Genomic DNA, 18,124 nt, shown 5'->3' with positions numbered 1-18,124 from the left:
GGGTTAGGGTGAGTGTGAGGTTGATGGTGAGTGTGAGGTTTAAGGTTAGGGTGAGGGTTAGGGATAGGGTTAGGGTTAGGGTGAGGGTCAGCATTAGGGTGAGAGTGAGAGTTCTGGTGAGGGGGAAGGGGAGGGGGAGGTTTATGGTTAGTGTTCGGGATAGAGTTAGGGTGAGTGTGTGGGTGAGGTTTAGGTTTAGGATTAGGGTTAGGGTTAGGTTTAGGCTGAGGGTGAGTGTGAGGGTGAGGGTGAGGGTTAGGGTTAGTGTGAGAGTTAGGCTTAATGTTAGGGTTAGGGTGAGGGTGAGGGATAGGGTTAGGATTAGTTTTAGGATGAGGGTTAGTGTTAGGGTGAGGGTTAGGGTTAGTGTGAGATTTAGGGTTAAGATTTGGGTCAGGGTTAGTATTAGGGTGAGGGTAAGGGTTAGTGTGAGGGTTAGGATGAGGGTGAGGTTTATGGTTAGGGATATGGTTAGGCTGAGGTTAGGGTGAGGGCTAGGGTTAGTGTGAGGTTTAGGATTAGGGTCAGGGATAGGGTGAGGGTAAGTGTTTGGGTTACTATTAGAGTTATGGTAAGGGTTAGGTTGATTGTGAGGTTGAGGGTGAGGGTGAGGGTGAGGGTCTCGCTTACGTAAGTGTTAGGGTTACGTTTAGGTTGATACTGAGGGTTAGGGTTAGCGTTAGGGTTAGGGTGAAGGTTAGGATGGGGGTTAGGGTTCGGGTTAGGGTTCGGTTTAGGGTTGGGTGAGGGTAAGGGTGAGCATAAGGTTTAGGGTGAGGGTTAGGTTGAAGGTGAGGGATAGGTTTATCGTGAGGGTAAGGGTTAGGGTTAGGTTGAGAGTGAGAGTGAAGGTAAGGGTAAGTGTTAGGGTCAGAATTAGGGTGAGGGTGAGGGTTAGGGTTTCCATTAGGGTTAGGTTTAGGATTAGGTTGAGTGTTAGGGTTAGGGTTAGGGTTAGGGTGAGGGTGAGGGTTAGTTTTAGGATTAGGGTTAGGGTTAGGCTTAAGGTGAGGGTCAGGTTGAGGGTTAGGGAGAGGATTAGGGTTAGGGTTACGTTTAGGGTGAGAGTGAGGTTTAGGTTGAGATGAGGGTTCATGTATGGGTGAGGGTTAGGGTGATGGTGGGGGTTAGGGTGAGGGTGAGGTTTAGGTTTAGTGTTAGCTTTAGGGTGAGTGTTAGGATCAGGGTTAGGATTAGGGTAGGGGTGAGGGCTAGGTTGAGGGTGAGGGGTAGGGTGAGGGGTAGGGTTAAGGTTAGGGTGAGGGTGAGGGTTAGGTTTAGTGTGAGGGTTAGGGTTAGTGTGAGTTTGAGGGTGAGGGTGAGGGTTAGGGTTAGGGTGAGGGTTAGGGTTAGGGTTAGGGGTAGGGTGAGGGTTAGCGTTACGTTTAGATTGAGGGTTAGGGTGAGGGTAAGGTTACGGTAAGGGTGAGGGTGAGGCTTAGGTTTAGTGTGAGGGTTAGGGTTAGTGTAAGGTTAAGGGTTAGGGTGAGGTTTAGGGTAACAGTGAGGCTTAGTGTTAGCGTGAGTTTGAGGATGAGGGTGAGGTTTAGGGTTAGGTTGAGGGTTAGGTTTAGGGTTAAGGTGAGGGTGAGCCGTAGGGTGAGAGTGAGGGTTCGGGTGAGGGTTTGGGTGAAGGGGGAGGTTTATGGTTAGGGTTGGGTTTAGAGTTAGGGTGAGGCTGTGGGTGAGGGTTAGGTTTAGGATTAGGGTTAGTGTTAGGATTAGGCTGAGGGTGAGTGTGAGGGTGAGGGTAAGGGTTAGGTTTTGGGTGAGGGTTCGGGTTAATGTTAGGGTTAGGGTTAGGTTGAGGGATAGGATTAGGGTTAGTATTAGGATGAGTGATAGGCTGTGGGGTAGGGTTAGGTTTAGGGTGAGGGTTAGGGTTAGTGTGAGTTTTAGCGTTAAGTTTAGGGTCAGGGAGAGGATTAGGTTAGGGGTAAGGGTTAGGGTGAGGGTTAGGATGAGGGTGAGGTTTAAGTTTAGGGATAGGGTTAGGATGAGGTTAGGGTGAGGGCTAGGGTGAGTGTGTGGGTTAGGTTTAGGGTTAGGGATAGGGTGAGGATTAGGTTTAGGTTTAGGGTTAGGGTTAGGGTCAGTCTTAGGCTGAGGTGAAGGGTTTGGGATAGGGTGAGGGTTAGGTTTAGTGTGTTGATTAGGGTTTCGGGTAGCTTTAGGGTGACGGCTAGGGTGAGTGTGAGGGTTAAAGTTTTATTTAGGGATAGGGTAAGGATTAGCGTTAGGGTTAGTGTTAGGGTGAGGTTTAGGCTGATGTGTAGGGTTACAGTTAGGGAGAGGGTTAGGTTTAGTGGGAGTGTTAGGATTAGGTTTAGGGTTAGGGTTAGGGTGAGGGTTCGGGTGAGTGTTTGGGTTAATGTGTGGGTGAGGGTTAGGGTTAGTGTGAGGACTAGGTTTAGGGTTAGGGTTACTGTTAGGGTTAGGGTTAGGGTGAGGGTAAGGGTTAGGGTTAGTGGTATGGTTAGGGTGAGGGTTCGGGTTAGTGTGAGGGTTAGGGTTAAGGTTAGGTAAAAGAGAGGTTAAGGGTTAGGGTGAGGGTTAGTGTGAGGGTGAGGGTTAGGATTAGAGTTAGGGTTGGGATTAGGGTTAGGGTGAGGGTGAGGTTGAGGTTCAGTGTTAGTGTGAGGGTTAGGGTTATTGTTAGTGTTAGGTTGCGGGTGAGGGTGAGGGTTAGTGTTAGGGTAGGGTTAGGTTTGGCTGAGTGTGAGGGTGAGAGTGAGGGTGAGGGTTAAGTTTAGGGTTAGTTTTAGGGTGAGGGCTAGGGTGAGGGTGATATTTTTGGTTAGGAAAGGTTTATTGTTAGGTTTAGGGTGAGGATTTGGGTGAGGGTGAGATTTAAGATGAGGGTTAGGGTTAGGGTGAGGGTTAGGGTTAGGGTTAGCATGAGGTTTAGGGTTAGGGTGATGTTTAGGGTGAGGGTGAAGGTGAGAGTGAGGGTTCAGGTGAGGGTTAGGGTGAGGGTGAGGGTTAGGGTTAGGGTTAGGGTGAGGATAAGGGTTAGGATGACAGTTAGGGTGAGGGTGAGGGGTAGGGTTAGGTTTGGGTTAGGGTGATGTTTATGGTGAGGGTGAGGGTGAGAGTGAGGATTCGGTTGAGGGTGTGGCTTAGGGTGTTGGTGAGGGTTATTTTGAGATTGAGGGTTCGGGTGAGGGTGAGAGTTAGTGTGTTGGTGAGGGTTAGGGTGATGGTGAATGTTAGGGTTAAGGGTAGGATTAGGATGAGGGTTAGGGTTAGGGTTAGGGTGAGGGTTAGGGTGAGGGTTATGGTTAGGGATAGTGTGAGGATTAGGGTTAGTGTGAGGGTTAGGTTAGGGTTGGTGTAAGGATAAGGTTTAGGTTGAGGATTAGGGTGAGAGTGAGGGTTAGGGTTAGATTAAGTGTTAGGATGAGGGTTAGAGTAAGGGTTAGGGTTAGGGTTAGGGTGAGTGTGAGGGTTAAAGTTAAGGTTAGGGTGAGGGTTAGGGTTGGGGTGAGGGTTAGGGTTAGGGGTTGGGTGAGGGTTAGGGTGAGTGTGAGTGTTAGGGTGTGGGTGACGGTTAGGGTTAGGTTGAGGGATAAGGTGACGGTGAGGGTTTGGGTGAGGGTTAGGTTTAGGGTGAGGGTAGGGTTAGGTTTAGGCTGAGGGTTAGGGTTAGGTTGATATTTATGGTGAAGGTGAGTGTTAGGGTGAGGGTTAGGGTGAAGGTTAGGTTAAGGGTTAGGGTTAAGTTTAGGGTGAGCGTGAGGATGAGGGTTAGGTTTAGGATTAGGGTTAGGGTTTTGCTTAGTGTGAATGTTAGGGTCAGGATGTGGGTTCGGGTGATGGTGAGGGTTAAGGTGTGTGTGAGGGTTAGGGTTAGGCTGAGGATTAGGTTTAGGGTTAGGATTAAGGTGAAGGTTAGGGTGAGAGGTAGGCTTAAGGTTAGGATGAGGGTTAGGCTTACTGTGAGGGTTACGGTGAAGATGATGGTTAGGGTTAGCATTAGAGGTAGGATGATGGTTAGGGTGAGGGTTAGGATTAGGGTTAGGGTTAGGGTGAGTTTGAAGGTGAGGGTGAGATTTAGTGTTAGGATTAGTGTTAGGGTTATTGTTAGAGTGAGGTTGAGGGTTTTGGTTAGGGTGAGGGTTAGGGTTAGGGTGAGGGTTATGGTTAGGGTGAAGTTTAGCGTTAGGGTGATGTTTATTGTGAGGGTGAGTGTTAGGGTGAGGGTGAGTTTCAGGGTGAGGGTGAGGGTTTGGTTGATCGTGAGGGTTAAGCTGTGGTTGAGAGTTAGGGTTAGAGTGAGGGTAGGGTGACTGTGAGTGTTAGGGTGCGGGTTAGATTTAGTGTTAGGGTTAGTGTGATGCTGAGGGTGAGCGTGAGGGTGACGGTTAGGGTGAGTGTGATTGTAAGGGTTAGGTTTAGGATTAGGGTTAGGGTGAGTTTTATGGTTACGGTTAGGGTTAGGGTGTGGGTGAGGCATTATGGTTAGGGTTAGGGTTATTATTAGGGTTAGAGTTAGGGTTAGGGTGAGGGTGAGGGTGAGGTTGAGCATTAGCGTTAGTGTTAGGGTTACGGTGAGGATGGGGGTGAGGGTTAGGGTTAGGATTAGGGTTAGGGTTAGGGTTAGGCTGAGTGGGAGGGGGAGATTTAAGGTGAGGGTTAGGGTTATGGTTAGGTTAAAGCCTAGGGTGAGGTTGAGGGTTAGGCTGAGGGTGAGGGTAAGAGTTTCGGTTAGGTAAGGTTTAGGGTTAATTTTAGGGTAAGGATTAGGTTGAGCTTGAGGGTTAGTGTGAATGTTAGTGTTAGGTTGAGGGTTAGGGTTAGGATTTGGGTGAGTGTTGGTGTTAGGGTTATGTTTAGAGTGAGGTTTAGAGTTAGAGTGGGGTTAGGGGTCCGGTGAGGGTGAGGGTTAGGGTGTGGGTGAGGGTTAGGTTTAAGTTGAGTGTTAAGGTGACGGTGAGGGTTAGGTTGAATGTGAGGGTTAGGGTTAGGTTGAGGGTGAGGTTTAGGGTTAGGGTTAGGGTTAGGGTGAGGGTTAGTGTGAGGGGGTAGGGTTAGGGTTAGGGTGAGGGTTAAGATTAGTGTGAGGGTTAGGGTTATGGTGAGGGTAAGTGTTAGGTTGAGGGGTACGGTTACGGATAGGGTGAGGGCTAGGGTGAGGGTGAGGTTTAGGTTGAGTGTGAGGGTGAGTGTTTCGGTAGGCAAGCGATAGGGTTAGGGTTAGGGTGAGGATTAAGGGAGGGGGAGGGTTAGGTAGAGGGTTAGTGTCAGGGTGAGTGTCAGGGTTAGGGTTAGGGGGAGGGGTAGGGTTAGGGTTAGGGTGAGGTTTAGGTTTAGTGTGAGGGTTAGGTTTAGCGTTAGGGTTAGGGTTAGTATGAGGATAAGGGTTAGGATGAGGGTTAGGTTGTGGGTGAGGTTTAGGCTTATCGTTTGTTTTAGGTTGGGTTAGGGTGAGGTTTAGGGTCAGGGTTAGGGTAAGGGTTAGGGTTAGGTTTAGGGTTAGTGTGAGGGTTAGTTTTAGGGTTAGGGTTTGTGTGAGGATAAGGGTTAGGGTGAGGGTTAGGGTGAGAATGAGGGGTAGGGCTAGCGTTAGGTTTATGGTAATGGTCAGGGTAATGGTTAGGGTTAGGGTTAGGGTTAGGGTGACGGTATGGGTTAGAGTTAGGGTTAGGGTTGGGTGAGGGTTCGGGTTAGGCTTAGGGTGAGAGTGAGGGTTCGGGTGAGGGTGAGGGTTAGTGTGTGGGTGACGGTTAGGTTTAGGGTTTAAGTGATGGTAAGGTTTAGGATGAGGGTGAGGATTAGTGTTAGGGTGACGGTGAGGGTGCCGGTTAGTGTTAGGGTTAGTGTTAGATTTAAGGTTAGGGTTAGGGTTATTGTTATGGGGAGAGTAAGTGCTAGGGTAAGGTTTAGGGTGAGTGTGAGTGTTAGTGTTAGGGTTAGGGGGAGGGTGAGGGTAAGGTTTAGGGTTAGGGTTAGTGTGAGTGTTAGGATTAGGGTGAGGGTTAGGGATAGGGTTAGGGTTAGGGTGAGATTTAGGGCTTAACTTAGGTTTAGAGTCAGGGTATGGGTAAGGCTTAGGGTGAGGGTTAAGTTCAGGTTGAGGGTTAAGGTTAGGTTGAGGGTGAGGGTAAGTTTTAGGGTGAGGGCTAGGGTTAGGTTTAGGGTTAGAGAGTTAGGGTTATGGTGAGGGTGAGGGTGATGGTTAGGTTTAGGATTAGGGTTAGGGTTAGGGTGAGGTTTAGGGATAGTCTTAGGGTTAGGGTTAGGGTTAGATTTAGAGTTAGGGTGAGGTTCAGTGTGAGGGTTAGTGTTTGGATTAGAGTTAGAGATAGGGTTAAGGTGAGGCTTAGACTGAGGGGTAGGATTAGTGTTAGAGTGAGGGAAAGGGGGATGGTAAAGGTTTTGGTGAGGGTTAGGGTGAGGGAGAGGTTTAGGGATAGCATTAGGTTTAGTGTTAGGGTTAAGGTGAGGGTTAGTGTTAGAGTTAGGTTGAGGGTGACATTTAGAGTTAGCATTAGGGTTACGGTTAGGTTTAGTTAGAGGGTTAGGATTAGGGTAGGGTTAGGATTATGGTTAAGGTTAGGGTTAGGCTGATTATGGGGATGAGGGTGAGGGTTAGGGTTAGGATTAGGTTTATGGTGTGGGCTAGGGTGAGGGTTAGGGTGAGGGTGAGGTTTTAGGTTAGGAAAAGCTTAGGGTTCGGTTTACGGTGAGGATTAGGGTGAGGGTGAGGTTTAAGGCGAGGATTAGGGTTAGGGTGAGGATTAGGGTTAGGTTTAGGGTGAGGTTTAGGTTTAGGGTGATGTTTAGTGTGAGGGTGAGGGTTAGGGTGAGGGTGAGGGTGAGGGTGAGGTTGTTGGTGAGGATTAGGGTTAGGGTTAGGGTTAGGGGACAGTGAGGTTTAAGGTGAAGGTGAGGATTACGGTTAGGTTTAGGGTGAGGGTTAGGGAAAGAATTAGGGTGAGAGGGAGGGTTAGGGTTAGGGTGAGGGTTAGGTTTAATGTGACGTTAGGGTTAGGGTTAGGGTTAGTGTGAGGATAAGGGTTCGGGTGAGGGTTAGGGTGAGACTGAAGGTTAGGGTTAGCGTTACGGTTAAGGTGAGATTTAGGGTGAGGGTTAGGATGAAGGTTAGGGTGAGGGTGAGGGTGAGGGTGAGGGTATGTTTTACAATGTGGGTGAAGTTTAGGGTTAGGGTGATCCTTAAGGTGATGTTGAGTGTTAGGTTGAGAGTGAGTGTTAGGTTTAGGGTTAGGGTCAGGCGAAATGTGAGGATTAGGGTTAGAGTTAGGGTTATGGTGAGGGTACGGGTTAGGGTGAGGTTTATGGTGAGGGTTAGGGTTAGGGTGAGGGTGCCTGTTAGGGTTAGGGTTAGGGTGAGGTTTAGGGTTAGGGTGAGGTCTAGGGATAAGGTTAGGGTTTGGGTGAGGGTCAGAGTTAGGGGTCGGGTTAGAGTTAGGGAGAGGGTGAGGGTTAGAGTTAGGTTTAGGATTAGGTATATGGTTAGGCTGAGGGTGAGGGTTAGGTTTAGCGTGAGGGTTAGGGTGAGGTTTAGGGTTAGGGTTATGTTGATTGTTAGGGTTAGGTTTAGGATGAGGGTTTGGCTGAGGGTTAGGTTTAGGGTTAGGGTGAGGCTTAGTGTTAGTGTGATGGTTAGGGTTAGGGTTTTGTTTACGGTGAGAGTGAGGGTTAGGGTTAGGTTTAGGGTGAGGGGAGGGATTGGTTGAGGGTTTGGGTTAGGTTTAGTATTAGGATGATGGTTATGGTGAGGGTTAGTGTTAGGGTTAGGGTTTGGGTGAGGGTTAGGGTTAGGGTTAGAGTTAGGATGAGGGTGAGGTTGAGGGTTAGCGTTTGAATTAGGGTTAGGTTTAGGGTTATGCTGAGGGTGAGGTTGAGGGTGAGGTTGAGTTTTAGGGTTTGGGTGAGGGTTAGGGTTATGGTTAGGGTTAAGGTGAGGGTGAGGGTTAGGGTTAGGGTTAGGGTTAGGATGAGGGGTAGGCTGAGTGTTAGTTTTAGGCTTAGGGTGAGGGTAAGGGTTAGCGTGATGGTGAGGGATAGGTTTAGGCTTCAGTTTAGGGTTAGTGTGATGGTTAGGGTTAGGTTTATGCTGAGGGTGAAGGTTAAGGTGGGGGGTAGGGTTAGGGTTAATGTTAGGGTGAGGATTAGGGTTAGGGTGAGGGTAAGGGTGAGGGGTAGGTTTAGGTTTAGGGTTAGTGGGAGGGTAAGGGTTAGGGAGAAGGTTAAGGTGAGGGTGAGGATGAGGGTGTGGGTTAGTGTGAGGGTGATGGTTAGGGTTAGGTATAGAGTTAAGATGAGAGTGAGGGTGAGTATTAGGTTTTGGATTAGGGTTAGGTTTAGGTTTACTCTGAGGATGAGGATAAGGGTGAGGGTGAGTTTGAGAGTTAGGGGTAGGGTTAGGGTTAATGTTAGGGTGAGAGATAGGGTTAGGGTTAGGGTTTGGATCAGGATTAGGCTGAGGGTTAGGATTAGTGTTAGGGTGAGGATAAGGGTTAGGGTGAGGGTTATGGTGAGGGTGAGGGTTAGGGTTAGCTTAGGGATAGGGTGAGGGTTAGGGTTAGGGATAGGGTTGGGTGAGGGAAAGTGTTAGGGTGAGGGTTAGTGTGGGGATGAAGGATATGGTTATGGTGAGGGTAAGGGATAGGGCTAGGGTTAGGGTGAGGGTTTTGGTTAGGGTTAGGTTTAGAGTGAGGGTGAGGGTGAGGGTAAGGGATAGGTTTTGTATTAGGGTTAGGTTTAGGGTTAGGCTGAGGGTGAGGTTGAGGTTTAGGTTTAGGGTTCGGTAAGGGTAAGGGTTAGGGTGAGAGTGAGGGTTAGGCTTAGGCTTAGGGTGAGGGTGCCGGTTAGGGTGAGGTTTAGTGTTAGTGTTAGGGTTAGGGTTAGAGTGAGGGTTAGGGTGACGGTAAGGGTTAGGGTTAGGGTTAGGTTGTTGGTGATGGATAATATTAAAGTGAGGGTAAGGGTTAGGGCGAGGTTTAGGGTGAGGCTGAGGGTTAATGTTAACATTAGGGGTATGGTGAGGGTGAGGGTTAGGGTGAGGGTTAGAGTTAGGGTTAGGGCTAGGGTGAAGATTAAGGTTAGGGATAGGTTTAGAGTGAGAGTTAGGCTGAGGGGTAGGGTTAGGGTTAGTGTTAGGGTGAGTGTTAGGGAGTGGGTTAATGTTAGGGTTAGGGTTAGGGTGTGGTTCAGGGTGAGGGTTAGGGTTAATGTGAGGGTTATTGAGAGGTTGAGGTTTAGAGTTAGCATTAGGTTTAGGCTTAGGGTTACGGTTAGGGTGAGGGTGAGGGCTAGTGTTAGTATTAGGGTTAGGGTTTGGGTTAGGGTGAGGATGAGGTTTAGAGTGAGGGTAAGGGTTAGGGCGAGGTTTAGCGTGAGGTTGTGGAATAATGTTAGCATTAGGGTTACTGGGAGGGTGAGGGTTAGGGTGAGTGTTATGGTTATGCTTAGGGATACAGTTTGGATTAGGGTTAGGGTTAGGTTTAGGGTGAGGGTAAGGCTGAGGTCTAGGGTTAGGTTTAGCGTTACGGTGAGGGTTAGGGTTAGTGTGAGGGTTAGGATTAGGGTTAGGTTCAGGTTGAGGTTGATAGTGAGGGTAACGGTTATGTTTAGGGTTAGAGTGAGGTTGAGGTTTAGGGTTAGCATCAGGGTTAGGGTGAGGGTTAGGGTTAGGCTTACAGTTAGGGTAAGGGTTAGGGTTAGGGTGAGGGTTAGGGTTAGGGTGATTTTTAGGGTGACGGTGAGGGTTAGGGTGAGGGTGAGGTTGAGCATGAGGGTTAGGTTGAGGGTGAGGGTGAGTGTGAGGGTGACGGTGAGGGTTACCGCTAGGGTTAGGTTTAGGGTGAGGGTAAGGGTTAGGGTTAGCTGAGGGTTAGTGTAAGTGTTAGGCTGAGGGTGAGGGTGAGGGTGAGGGTTAGGGTTAGGTTTAGGGTGAGGGTTAGGTGTAGTGTGAGGGTTAGGGTGAGGTTGAGGGTCAGCGTGAGGTTGAGAATGACGTTGAGGGTGAGGGTTAGGGTTACGGTTATATTTAGAGTGAGGTGAGGGTGAGGGTTAGGGTTAGGGTGAGGGTTAGGGTGAGGTTTAAGGTTAATGTTTCGGTTAGGGTAAGGGTGAGGGTAAGGATTACAGTGAGAGTTATTTTGAGGGTGAGTGTTAGGGTTAGGGTGAGGGTAAGGGTTAGGGTGAGGGTTATTGTGAGGGTTTGGGTTCAGGTTAGCATTAGGGTTAGTTTGAGGGTGAGGGTTTTGGTGAGGGTTAGGGTTACGGTTAGGGATAGGTGGAGGTTTAGGGTTAGTGTGAGGTTTAGGGTCTGGGTAAGGGTTAGGGTTAGATTTAGGGTGAGGGTGAGGGTGAGCATTAGAATTAAGAATGGGGTTAGGGTTAGAGTAAGGTGAGATTCAGGGTGAGGGTTAGGGTTTGGGATAGAATTAGGGTGAGGGTGAGCGTGAGGTTTAGGTTTAAGATTAGGGTTAGGGTTATGGTGAGGGTTACGGTGAGGGTGAGAGTGAGGCTTAGGCTTAGAGTTAGGATGAAGGTTAGGTTTACAGTGAGGGCTACAGTGCGGGTGAGTTTTAGGGTGAGTGTGCGGGTGAGGTTGAGGGTTTTGGTTAGGTAAGGGTTATGTTTAGGGTTAGGGTGAGGATTAGGGTGAGGGTGAGTGTTAGGGTGAGGCTCAGGGTTGGGTGAGAGTTAGGGTTACGGTGAGGGTTACAGTTAGGGTTAGGTTGAGGCTGAGGGTTAGGTATAGGGTAAGGGTTAGGGTTAGTTTGAGGCTGAGGGTTAGGTATAGTGTAAGGGTTATGGTTAGTTTGAGGCTGAGGGTTAGGTATAGGGTAAGGGTTAGGGTTATGGTGAGGGTTAGGGTTAGGGTAAGTGTTAGGGTGAGGGTGAGGTTTAGGGTTAGGGTTAGGGTTAGTGTAAGGGTTGGTGTTACGGTGAAGGTTAGGGTTAGATTTAGGATTAGGGTTAGGGTGAGGGTGAGGGTTAGGGTTAGGGTTAGGGTTAGGGTGAGGTTGAGGGTGAGGGTTAGGGTGAGTGTGAGTGTGAGGGTTTCAGTTATGTAAGGGTTAGGGTTAGGGTTAGGGTGAGGATTAGGGTGAGGGTGAGGGTTATGGTTAGGGTCAGGTTTAGGATGAGGTTAAGTGTTAGGGTGAGGGTGAGTGTGAGTGTGAGTGTGAGGGTGAAGGTGATGGTTTCGGTTAGGTAAGGTTTAGGGTTATGGTTATGGTGAGGATTAGGGTGAGAGTGAGGTTTAGGGTGAGGTTAGTTGAGGCTGAGGGTTAGGGTGTGGGTGAGGATTCAGGTGAGGGTGAGGGTTCGGGTGAGGGTGAGAGTTAAAGTTAGGTTTAGGGTGAGGGTTAGGGTTGAGGTGAGGGTTAGGGTTAGGGTTAGGGTGAGGATGAGGATTCGGGTTCAGGTGAGTGTGAATGTTAGGGTGTTGGTGACGTTTAGGGTTAGGGTGAGGGTGATGCTGAGGGTTAGGGTTAGGGTTAGTTTGAGGATAAGGGTTAGGTTGAGGATTAGGGTGAGTGTGAGGGTTAGGGTTAGCATAAGGTTTAGGGTGAGGGTTAGGGTTAGGGTTAGGGTAAGGATTAGGGTTAGGTAAGGGTTAGGGTTAGGGTTAGGGTTAGGGTTAGGTTGAGTGTTAGTCTTAGAGTTAGGGTTAGGGTTAAGTTTAGGGTTAGGGTAAGGTTAGGGTTAGCATGAGGTTTAGGGTTAGGGTGATGTTTAGGGTGACGGTGAGGGTTAGGGTGATGTTGAGGTTGAGCTTGAGGGTTAGGGTGAGGGTGAGGGTTAGGTTTATGGTGAGGGTAAGATTTAGGGTTAGGATTAGGGTTAGGGAAAGGGTTAAGCTGAGGGTGAGGGTGAGGTTAGGTAAGTGTTAGGGTTAGGTTTAGGGTGAGGATTAGGGTGAGGGTGAGGGTTAGTGTTACGTTGAGGGTTAGGGTTAGGGTTAGGGTGAGGGTTATGGTGAGAGTTAGGGTTAAGGTTAGGATGAGGTTTAGGCTTAGTGTGAGTGTTCTGGTTAGGTTTAGGGTTAGTGTGAAGATAAGGGTTAGGGTGAGTGTTAGGTTGAGACTGATTGTTAGGGTTAGCGTTAGGGTTAGTTTGAAGGTTAGAGTGGGGATTAGGGTGAGGGTTAGGTTTCGGGTTAGGGTTGGGTGAGGTTTAGGATGATGGTAAGGGTTAGGGTTAGGGTGAGAGTGAGTGTGAGGGTAAGGGTTAGGGTTAGGGTCAGGGTTAGGGTGAGGGTGAGGTTTAGAGTTTGTATTAGGGTTAGGGTTAGGGTTAGGTTGAGTGTTAAGTTTAGGGTTAGGGTGCAGGTTAAGGTTAGGGTTAGAGTGAGGGTGAGGGTCAGGGTTAGGGTTTGGATTAGGTTTAGTGTTAGGGTGAGGCTGAAAGTGAGGCTGAGGGTGAGGGTGATGGTGAGGGTTAAGTTTAGGGTTAGATTTAGGGTGAGGGCTAGGGTGAGGGTGATGTTTTTGTTTAGGATAGGTCTAGGGTTAGGTTTAGCGTGAGGATTAGTGTGGGGGTGAGGTTTAAGGTGAGGGTTAGGTTTAGGGTTAGGGTGAGGGTTAGGGTTTGGGTGAGGGTTAGGGTTAGGGTGATGTTTAGGTTGAGGGTGAAGGTGAGAGTGAGGGTTCGGGTGAGGGTTAGGGTTAGGGTGATGGTTAGTGTTAGGGTAACAGTTAGGTTTAGGGGAAGTGTAAGTGTTAGGATGACAGTTAGTGTGAGGGTGAGGGTTATGTTTAGGTTTAGGATTAGGGTGAGTGTTAGGGTGAGGGTTAGTTTTAGGGTTAGGGTGAGGGTTAGGGTGAAGGTTAGGGTGAAGGTTAGGTTTAGGGTTTGGGTTAGGGTGAGGGTTAGGTGAGAAGGAGTAGGGAGACGGTTAGGGAGAAGGTGAGGGATAGGGTTATGGTGAGGGTAAGATTTAGGCTGAGGCTTAGGTTGAGAATGAGCATTTGTGTTAGCATCAGGGTTGGGTTGAGGGTGAGGGTTAGTGTTAGGCTGAGGGGTAGTTTTAGGGTTAGGGTGAGGGTTAGGGTTAGGGTTAGGGTGAGGTTAAGGGTTAGGGTGTGGGTGAGGGTGAGGTTAAGGCTAGACTTAGGGTGAGGATGAGGGTTCGGTTTAGGGTTAGGGTGAGTGTGAGTGTGAGGGTTAGGTTTAGGTTTAGGGTTAGGGTTAAGGTTAGGCTGAGGTTGAGGTTATGAGTGAGGGTGAGGTCTAGGGTTAGGGGTAGAGGTAAAGTTAGGGTTAGATTTAGGGTTAGGATTAGGGTTAGGGTTAGGATTAGGCTGAGGTTGAGGGTGAGGGTGAGGGTGAATGTGAGGTTTAGGGTTAGGGTTATGGGTAGAGTTAGGGTTAGGTTGAGCAGTAGGATGACGGTGAGGGTTAGGGTTAGCGTTAGTTTTAGGGTGAGGTTTAGGGTGAGAGTTGAGTGTTAGGGTTAGGGTTAGGGTGAGCGTGTGGGTTAGGGTTAGTGTGAGGTTGAGGATCTGTGTTAGGGTTAGGGTTAGGCTTAGATTTAGGATGAGGGTGATGGTGAGGGTTAGAATTAGGATTAGGGTTAGGGTTAGAGTTAGGTGAGAATGAGGATGAGGGTTAGTTAGGGTTTGGGTTAGAATTAGGGTGAGGGTGAGCATAAGGGTTAGGGTTAGGATTAGGGTTAGAATTATGGTTAGGGTTAGGGTGAGAGTGAGGGTGAGGCTTAGGGTTAGGATTAGGGTTAGGGTTAGTGTGAGGATCAGGGTTAGGGTGAGAATTAGGGTGAGGGTGAGAAGGAGGTTGAGGGTTAGGGTGAGCTTTAAGGTTAGGGTTAGGGTGAGGGTTAGGGTGAGTTTTAGGGTTACGGTGAGGGTTAGGGTTAGGGTTAGGTTGAGGCTAAGGTTTAGGCTGAGGGTTAGGGTAGGTTTAGGGTGAGTTTTAGGTTTAGGGTGAGGGCTTTGGTGAGGGTGAGTATTAAGGTGAGTCTGAGGGTGAGGTTGAGGGTTTTGGTTAGGTAAGGGTTACGGTTAGGGTTAGGGTGAGGATTAGGGTGAGGATGAGGTTTAGGTTGAGTGTTAAGTTGAGGGTGAGGGTTAGGGTGAGGGTGAGGGTGAGGGAGAGCATGAGGGTTCAGGTGAGCGTGAGAGTTCGGGTGAGGTTGAGGGTTGGAGTGTGGGTCAGGTTTAGGTTTAGGGTGAGGGTTAGGGTGACGGTGAGGGTTATGATGAGGGTGAGGTTTAGGATTGGGGTTAGGGTGAGGGATAGGTTTAGGGTGAGTGTTAGGGTGAGGGGTAGGGTTAGGGTTAGGAAGAGGGTTAGGGTTAGGGTGAAGGTTAGGGTTAGTTTGAGGGTTAGGGTGAAGGTGAGTTTGAGGTTGAGGGTTAGGGTGAGGGTGATAGTGACGGTGAGGGTTAGGGTTAGGATTCGGGTTAGGGTTAGGTTGAGAGTTAGGCTTAGGGTTAGGTTTAGGATGAGGGTGAGGGTGAGGGTGAGGGTTAGGGTTAGGGTTAGGTTTAGGATTAGGTTTACGTTTAGGGTAAGGGTTAGGGTCAGGGTTAGGGTGAGGGTTAGGTTTAGGGTTAGGGTGAGGGTTAGGGTTAGGGTTATGTTTAGAGTGAGGGTTAGGCTTAGGATTAGGACGAGGGTGAGGGTTAGGTTGAGGGGTAGGTTTAGGGATAGGGTAAGGGTTAGGGTTAGGGTGAGGGTTAGGTTTAGGGTTAGGGTGAGGGTTAGGATGAGGGTGAGGGTTAGGGTGAGGTTTAGGGTAAGGGTTAGGTTTAGGGTGAGGATTAGTTTTAGGTTTAGGTTTAGGGTGAGGGTGATGCTGAGGGTTAGGGTTAGGGTTAGTGTGAGGATAAGGGTTAGGGTGAGGATTAGGGTGAGGGTGAGGGTTAGGATTAGCATAAGGTTTAGGGTGAGGGTTAGGGTTAGTGTTAGGGTTAGGGTTAGGGTAAGGGTTAGTTTTAGGCTTAGGGTTAGGGTTATGGTTAGGGTTAGGGTCAGGGTTAGGCTTAGGGTTAGGGTTAGGGTGAGGGTTAGGGTTAAGTTTAGGGTTAGGGTAAGGTTAGGGTTAGTGTTAGGGTTAGTGTTAGGGTGATGTTTAGGATGATGTTGAGGGTTAGGGTGAGGGTGAGTTTGAGCGTGAGAGTTAGGGTGAGAGTGAGTTGGAGGGTGACAGTGAGGTTTAGGGTTAGGTTTAGGGTGAGAATAAGAGTTATTATTAGGATTAGGTTTAGGGTAAGGGTTAGGCTGAGGGTAGGGTGAGGGTGAGGTTTTCGGTTAGGGAACGGTTAGGGTTAGGTTTAGGGTGTGGATTAGGGTCAGGGTGAGGGTTAGGGTTAGAGTTAGGGTTAGGGTGAGGGTTAAGCTTAGGGTTAGGATGAGGGTTAGGCTTACTGTGAGAGTTACGGTTAGGGTTAGGGTTGGTGTGAGGGTAAGTGTTAGGATGAGTGTTAGGTTGAGACTGAGGGTTAGGGTTAGAGTTAGGGTTAGGGTGAAGGTTAAGTTGGGGGTTAGGGTTCTGGTTAGGTTTGGGTGAGGGTTAGGGTGAGCGTAAGGGTTAGTGTGAGGGTTAGGTTGAGGGTGAGGGATATGTTTATGGTGAGGGTAAGGGTTAGGGTTAGGGTGAGAGTGAGGGTGGGGGTAAGGTAAGGGTTACGGTCAGGGATAGGGTTAGGCTGAGGCTTATGTTGCGAATGAGCATTTGTATTAGCATCAGTGTTGGGGTGAGGGTGAGGGTTAGGGTTAGGCTGAGGGGTAGTTTTAGGGCTGGGTGAGGGTTAGGGTTAGGGTTAGGGTTAGGGTGAGATTAATGGTTAGGGTGTGGGTGAGTGTGAGGGTTAGGGTTAGCCTTAGGGTGAGTGTGAGGTTTAGGGTTAGGGTTAGAGTGAGTGTGAGTGTGAAGGTTAGGTTTAGGATTAGGGTTAGGGTTAGGATTAGGCTGAGGTTGAGGGTGAGGGTGAGGGTGAAGTTGAGGTTTAGGGTTAGGGTTAGGGTTAGAGTTAGATTTAGGTTGTGCGCTAGGATGAGGATGAGGGTTAGGGTTAGTTTTTGGGTGAGGTTTTTGGTGAGGGTTGAGAGTTAGGGTTAGGGTTAGGGTGAGGGTGAGGGTTAGGGTTAGGGTGAGGGTGAGGATTAGTAATAGGGTGGGGGTTAGAGTTACAGTGAGGGTGAGGGTGAGGGTGAAATTTAGGATTATGTTTAGGGTTAGGGATAGGGTGAGGGTGAGAGTTAGAGTGTTTTTGAGGGTTAGGGATAGGGTTAGGATTAGTTTTAAGGTGAGGGTTAGGGTTAGGATTAGGGTTAGGATGAGGGTTAGGGTAAGGGATAGGGTTAGTGTTAGGCTGAATGTTAGGATTAGGGTGAGGGTTAGGGTAAGTGTAAGGGTTAGGGTTAGGGTGAGGTTAAGAATTAAGGAGAGGGTGAGGGTTAGCGTTAGGTTTAGGTTGAGGGTTAGGATGTGGCTTAGGGTTATGGTTAGGTTTAGGGTGAGGGTTAGGGTTAGGGTTAGTGTGAGGTTTAGGTTAAGGGTGAGGGTGAGGGTGAGGGTAAAATTTAGGTTGTAGGTTAGGGTTTGGTTTAGGGTGAGGGTTAGTGTTAAGGTGAGGGTTAGTGTGAGGGTGAGATTTAGGTTATGGTTTAGGGTGAAGGTTAGGGTTAGGGTGAGGGTTATGGTGAGGGGTAGGGTTAGGTTTAGGGAGAGGGTTAGGGTTTGTTTGAGGGTTAGGGTTACGGTTAGAGTTAGGTTTAGTATGAGGATAAAATTTAGGGTGAGGTTTAGGGTTAGGGTTAGGGTTAGGGTTAAGGTTAGGGTTAGGGTTAGGTTTAGGGTAAGTGTTAGGGTTAGGGTGAATGTGAGGTTTAGGGTGAGGGATAGGGTTAGGGTTAGGGTAAGGGTTAGGTTTAGGGTGAGTATTAGGTTTAGGGTTAGGGTTAGGGTGAGGGTGAGGATTAGGGTTAGGGTGAGGGTGAGGGTGAGTTTTAGGGTTAGGGTTACAGTTAGGGTGAGGATTAGGTTTAGGTTTATAGTTGGGGTAAGATTTAGGATTAGGTTGAGGGTTAGGTTTAGGGTTACGGTTAGGGTGAGGGTGAGTCTGGGGGTTAGGGTTAGTGTGAGGATAAGGGTTAGGGTGAGGATTAGGGTGAGGTTGAGGGTTAGGGTTAGCATTAGGGTTAGGGTGAAGGTTAGGGTTAGTTTTAGTTTAAGGGTTAGGGTTAGGGTTAGGGTAAGGGTTAGGTTTAGGCTTAGGGTTAGGGTTAGCATTAGGGTGAGGGTGAGGCTTAGGGATAGTGTTAGGTGAGGGTTAGGGTTAGGCTTAGGGTTAGGGTAAGGGTTAGGGTTAGGGTGAGGGTGATTTTTAGGGTGACGGTGAGGGTTAGGGTGAGGGTGAGCTTGAGCATGAGGGTTAGGTGGAGTGTGAGTGTGAGTGTGAGTGTGATGATGAGGGTTATGTTTAAGGTTAGGTTTAGGGTGAGGGTAAGATTTAGGGTTAGGATTAGGGTTAGTGTAAGGGTTAGGCTGAGGGTGAGGGTTAGGGTTAGGGTGATTTTTAGGTTGACGGTGAGGGTTAGGGTGAGGGAGAGCTTGAGCATGAGGGTTAGGTTGACTGTGAGTGTGAGTGTGAGGGTGACGATGAGGGTTATGGTTAAGGTTAGGTTTAGGGTGAGGGTAAGGGTTAGGGTTAGGATTAGGGTTAGTGTAAGGGTTAGACTGAGGGTGAGGCTGAGGGTTAGGGTTAGGGTTAGGGTGAGGTTTAGGGGTAGTGTGAGGGTTAGGTTGAGGGTGAGGTTGAGGGTCAGGGTGAGGTTGAGGGTGACGTTGAGGGTGAGGGATAGGGTTAGGGTTATGGTTAGGGTGAGGGTGAGGGTGAGGTTTAGGGTTAGGGTTAGTGTTATTGTTATGGTTAGGGTTTTAGGGTTAGGATTAGTGTGAGAGCGAGGGTGAGGGTTAAGTTTAGAGTTACGGTTAGGGTGAGGGTGAGGGTGAGTGTTAGGGTTAGGGTTATGGTGAGGGATAGGGTAAGGGGTAGGATTAGGGTTAGGGTGAGGGTTAGCATTAATGTGAGGATTAGGGTTAGGGTTATGGTTAGTGTGAGGATAAGGGTTAGGGTGAGGTTTAGGGTGGGAGTGAGAGTTAGGGTTAGCTTTAGGG

Source organism: Dipodomys merriami, unplaced genomic scaffold (assembly GCF_024711535.1).
Source record: "Dipodomys merriami isolate MVZ:Mamm:240054 unplaced genomic scaffold, mDipMer1.0.p SCAF_117, whole genome shotgun sequence".
Lineage (NCBI taxonomy): Eukaryota > Metazoa > Chordata > Mammalia > Rodentia > Heteromyidae > Dipodomys > Dipodomys merriami.
This window is presented reverse-complemented; position numbering follows the sequence as displayed.